A 6000-nucleotide genomic window follows, 5' to 3' on the forward strand; every position below is an offset into this window, starting at 1 on the left:
GAAAAAAAAAACTATTTCCCTCAAGGCATTATTACAAGAACCAAATGAGATGGTATAGGTAAAATGCTCTGCAAACCTTAAATCTCTATATAAATGCAAGCTATTGTTATTCATCTTTATTTTCATTATTATTACTCATCTGGCTGTACCTCAAGCAACTTTGCAAGATCATCATCCACTTCTTGCTTGCTAAATGTGTACCTACTTCAAGGCTCTGACATGGGACCTCTTTTTTCTCTCTCTCTCTTAACCACTCCTATGTTTTCAGTTATGATTAATCCTCTCAGCCTGGCTACCAGCTCCTTTCTGGGACAGTAATAGAGGGACAGAAAAGAGTGATGTGGTTATCTCAGTTGTACACTGCCTGAAAGTAGTGGTTCTCTTTCTCCACATGACTTTTCTAATTGCCATCAGCATGGACTCTCTCACTCCCTGGCCTGATCAATTAAATACTTGGTCAGCTGGTAATTTCTCTGTCCTGTGGATAGAAAATTCTTACCTAATTCTTGTGAGTCAGAGTCTGATAAGATAAAAGCTCCCTTTCCCTGCTACTTCTCTTTCACCTCATTCATAATTAGCTCAATTCTACCTCTCTCTCGTCCTTCTTCTCCTCTGCCTTCCACTGGGCCACTAGGAACCCTGAATCTATGAGTAACCAACTCTCTTTTATCCTAGAATTCTCCCACTCAATTTTTTCTTTTTTATGATCTCTGAAATTTGTCTTTCTTCAGATGAGAACTCATTTCTTCCTACTCTCTCCATCATAGGAATAACACCAGATACTCCTTCTTTTCTGGCCCCCTACAAACTGGGCTAGAAGGAGAAGTGGTCATATTGCTTGGAAGTGGCCACTACCACTTCCAGATACTCATTCTGCCACAAACACTAAGAAACATCTCTCTCCCTTTGAGAATTATTACACTCATCTAACTGGGCAGCAAGGTGGCAGAATGAATAGAATGCCAAGCCTGGAGTCATGAAGACTCATTTCCTGGGTCAAAATCTGGCCTCAGACACTTACTAGCTGTGCAACCCTGGGGCCTATTTGCCTCAGTTTCCTCATCTGTAAAATGAGATGGAGAAGGAAAAGGTAAACCTTTTGCTATCTTTGCTAAGAAAATCCCAAATGGGGTCATGAAGACTTGGACATGACTGAAAGGACTGAAAAACAACAACACTCATCCAAATCTTCCTGCCTAGGGACATATTACTGATGTCATCTACTAATCCCCAGGTCATTCTCATTCCATTCTTAAGGAGTTCAGTTACTGGCTCAGAGTTTTCATTTATACTCCAAAAACCTGATATCACACTAGTACACTTCAATATTCACACTGATTCACTCTCAGATATTCACCTTGGTTTTCCATTTCATTAGTTGGAGAAAATTATCTCCATTCTACCACAGCCACCTATAGGGATGGGCAAGCACTAGATTTCACTGTTACCCTAAATTTTCCACTCTCTAGATTTCTAGTCCTGGAATTATTTTCTATGCTTCATAATCTCCTATTGACTTCTCCTTAACTTTTTCTTTGCCTTTGTTATAGCCTCTAGTACTTTCATTCTTCTGTAATTCTGCCAATCTATTATTCCTGCTCTGACCTTAAATTCTTTTCAGCTTTGATTCAAAAATTAACTAGCTTCCCATGAACTGTCTTCTACTATTTAAACCATAAGTTCTTCACCTAGAATGCACAAAAAAATTTACTCTGGGTAAATTTCAAGGGGTTCTGTGAAATTGGATGGGGAAAAAATGAAATCTTAACTTTCACTAATGACTAATTGAAATTTCACATTTCCTTCAATTACTTAAAAAGTATTATTCTCTAGGCTCTTTTTTGATCATGGCTTTCAGATAGTCCAACAATTTTTAAATTCTCTCTCCTGGATCTATTTTCCAGGTCAGTTGTTTTTCCAATGAGATATTTCACATTGTTTTCTAATTTTTCATTCTTTTGCATTTGTTTTACAGTGTCTTGATTTCTCATAAAGTCACTAGCTTCCAATTGCTCTATTTTAATTTTTAAGGAAGTATTTTCTTCAGTAATCTTTTGGACTTCCTTTTCCATTTGGCCAATTTTACTTTTTAGGGCATTCTTCTCCTCATTGGCTTTTTGGACCTCTTTTGCCATTTGAGTTAGGCTATTTTTTTAACGTGTTATTTTCTTCAGTATTTTTTTGGATCTCCTTTAGCAAGCTGTTGACTTATTTTTCATGATTTTCTTGCATCACTCTCATTTCTCTTCCCAGTTCTTCCCCTACTTCTCTTACTTGCTTCTCAAAATCCCTTTTCAGCTCTTCCACGGCCTGGGACTGATTCATATTTTTCTTGGAGGCTTTGGATGTAGGAGCTTTGACTTTGTTGTCTCCTTCTGGTTGTATGTTTTGATCTTCTTCGTCACCAAAGCAAGATAATATAGTCTGACTTTTTGCACTGCTTACTCATGGCCAGTTACTTGAGTTTTGAACTCTTTGTTAAGGTAAGAGTCTGCTTCCAATGTGGAGAATGTACTGTCCCAAGCTTCAGGGGTTTGTACAGCTGTTTTCAGAGATACTTCTGGGGACCTGTAAATTTTCAGTTCTTCCAAGATGGTATGATAAGGGGCAAGGGGTTTCCTCTCCACCCCCACAACAAGCTCCATGACACTAGCAATCCTCCTCACCTCAGGACCGCCCCTCAGAACTGTGACCCAGATCCAAGCACAGGCAGAGCTAGAGATTCCTACCTCAGCTCTGGCAAAGAGATCCCTGCAATCACCCTCTAATTGGCCACTTGATTCCCCCTCAGTCTGTGGGCTGGAAGCTCAGGAGGCAGCCACTGCCCCAGAGGCCGAGCTAGGGACTTGCAACTGAGACCTAGCTCCTTCTGTCACTGCAGTCACAGACTTTTCCCACTGAACTTTTAAGTTGTCTTTGGTGTTCATGGGTTGAGAAGTCTGGAAACCACCACAGCTGCTTGTGATTCAGTCCTTTGAGGCCTGTTTTAGGTTTGCTGTGTCCTGCATGCCCAAACTAAGCTACGCTCCTTTCCCCACCCAGAGCGATATTCCTTTCCAATCAACCACCCAAGTTGTCTTGGGCTGGAAATTTGTTTCACTCTGTCTTTTTGTGGGTTCTGCTGCTTTAGAATTTGTTTAGAGCCATTTTTTACAGGTATTTGGAGGAGTTGGGGGAGAGCTCAATTAAGTCATTGCTTTCACTCTGCCATCTTGGCTCCACCCCCAAAAAGTATTATTCTCAAAAAGGGTCCATAGGCTTCAGCAGACTACCAAAGGGGTCTACAAAAGAACAACAACAAAGGGTTAAAGACCCCCTGTTTTGAACCTTTGCCTCCATTGGTTTTTCCACTGTAAGTGCATTGCCAATTCTCTACCCAGGGCAGCTAGGTGGTGCAGTGGACAGAGTGCCAAGCCTAAAATCAACAAGACTCATTTTCCTGAATTTAAATCTGATATTGGACACTTACTAGTTGTGTAACTCTGGGTAAGTCACTTAACCTTGCTAGCTTCAGTTATTCATCTATAAAGGAGCTAGAGAAGAAAACGAAAAACTATTCTAACATTTATGCCAATAAAGCCATAAATGGGCTCACAAAGAGTCAGACATATCTGAACAACAATAACAACACTTCTCCACCCTGCTCTCTTCATCTGCCTTCTTAAATGGCTAGATGACTCTGGGGGGAAGTTATGCAACCATGATATGGATTAAGTAAAGATTTATATTATCTGATTTGAAATGGGCTTTCACTGGTACCTAGTAATTCTTTTATTCTTCCTTTTTAAATTTTCTATTATGGTTTCTCCTATGTGAATATTGTAAATCTTCTCTGCCTCAAACCCATTTGGTTTCCTAGAATTCATTATTGACCCATTTATGTGTGTGTGTGTGTGTGTGTGTGTGTGTGTGTGTGAGAGAGAGAGAGAGAGATAGAGAGAAAGAAAGAGAGAGCTTTGTAATTTGTTTCATGATTATTGAAGAAAAAAGCCAAATTAACTTATTCATGCTTCTCCATTTTCACTTTCCCATAATTTGCAATATTTGTCCCTAACCCCAAGAAAAGTGAAAATTAGGGTCTTTATTGTTTAGGAGGTTCTCTGCTTTTCTGTGTTATAATGGAATTTCTATTCAAACTTTAAAGAATTTGAAAAGGGAACAACCAGACATACACAGAATATTTGAGAAAACACAAAGATACTTTTGGGAGAAAGTCATGAGGACATGATCATGCTGACTATCTGGCAAAAGTTTATGAAAACAGAAGGAATACAGTATTGAAGTATGAAAGTCAAGAAAATTAGAAGGATTTGCCCTTCATTTTATAGGATGGAAAACATTTCAGTTGCTTTGATATTAGAAACATATATTTTTGTTTTCTAAGCCTCTGAATACTTCAGTGAGATAGGTGACTAATTCATTCTTTGAAGAGGAATGTGGGAAGGCTATGATACAATGGATAGGGCACTGAATTTGGAGTGGAGTGCCTGCATGTATATATGTGTGCATGTGTATATACATATATGTACATGTGTATGTTTATATATGTGTGTGTGTGTTTCCTTTTTCTTCATCTCCTGTCACTCATATGTCTTCTGTGACTATCTCCTCCTTTACTCCTGTCTTATATGATCAGGTGACTTTATCCTAAGTGATCCCATTAAATCCCTTCACCTCCAAAAAATTGTCCTCTCTCTTATCCCTACTTTCTCACTTGTTTTCTCTCCCTGTCTACTGACTCATTTCCTACTGCCAATTAACATGCACATGTTCCTACATTCTCAAAAAAAATTCCACTTGATCCTTTCATCTCTACTAACTGTCCTCACATATTTCTTCTACTCCTTGTGGGTAAACTCTTTGAAAAGATCATTTACAACTGGAGCCTTCACTTTCCTCTCCTTTTAACCTCTTACAAGCTAATTTCCACCCTCATCTTTCCCCAGAAGCTACTCTCTCCAAAAATTACTAATGATCTCTTAATTGACAAATCCTATGTCTTTTTCTCAATTTTCATTCTCCTTGCCCTCTTTTCATCCTTTGACACTGTTGATCACTTTCTCCTCCTTGATATTTTCTTATCTCTAGGTTTTTGGGATAGCACTCTCTCTTGGTTCTCTTCTTAACCATCTGACTGTTCCTTCTCAGTCTCATTTGCTAGATCTTCATCCAGACCACATCCTCTAATTATAGGTGTCCCACAAGGATCTGTCATAGGCCTTCTTCTTTTCTCCCTCTATACTGCTTTACTTGGTTATCTCAACAGCTCCTGTGGATTTAATTACCATCTCTATGGTAATGATTCTCAGATCTACCTGCACTGCCCCAACCTCTCTGCTGACCTCCAGTCTCATATTTTTGATTGCTTTTTAGACATTTTAAACTAGATGTCCAGTAGACACCTGAAACTCAATATATCCAATATAGAACTCATTATCTTTTCCCCTAAAAACTTCCCCCTCCTACCTTCCCTATAATTGTAGAGACTAAAGCCACTCTCCCACTCCCTCTGGTTCATAATCTAGGAGTCATATTGGATTTCATTACCTAGCACCCTCCTACCTTTTCATTCTTCATATATTTTACTCTCTGTTACATACTCTTTGAGTGACAAGGCCTCTTTGCTGTTCCATCAATAAAACATTCTGCCTCTTGGCTCCAGGCTTTTTCTCTGTCTCCCATGCCTGGAGTGCTCTCCCTCATCATCTGCACCTCCTTCCTTCCCTGGATTCCTTAAGGTCCAACTAAAGTTCCATCTTCTTCAGGGATCCTTTCTCTATCCCTCTTAATTCTAGTGCCTTTCCTCCATTAATTATTTCCTATTTCTTCTTCATAATTTAAATATATTTTTATATCCTTTATATCCTTCATTTCTTTGTTGTCTTCTTTAGATCATGAACTCCTTGAGGGCAGATGTTGTCTTCTTCTTCTTTGTTTTCTTCATCTTGTTGTCGTTGTTGTTGTTGTTGTTGTTGTTGTTGTTGTTGTTGTTGTTGTTGT

This window comes from Vombatus ursinus, unplaced genomic scaffold (genome assembly GCF_900497805.2).
Source record: "Vombatus ursinus unplaced genomic scaffold, bare-nosed wombat genome assembly UNPS02014781.1, whole genome shotgun sequence".
Classification (NCBI taxonomy): Eukaryota; Metazoa; Chordata; class Mammalia; order Diprotodontia; family Vombatidae; genus Vombatus; species Vombatus ursinus.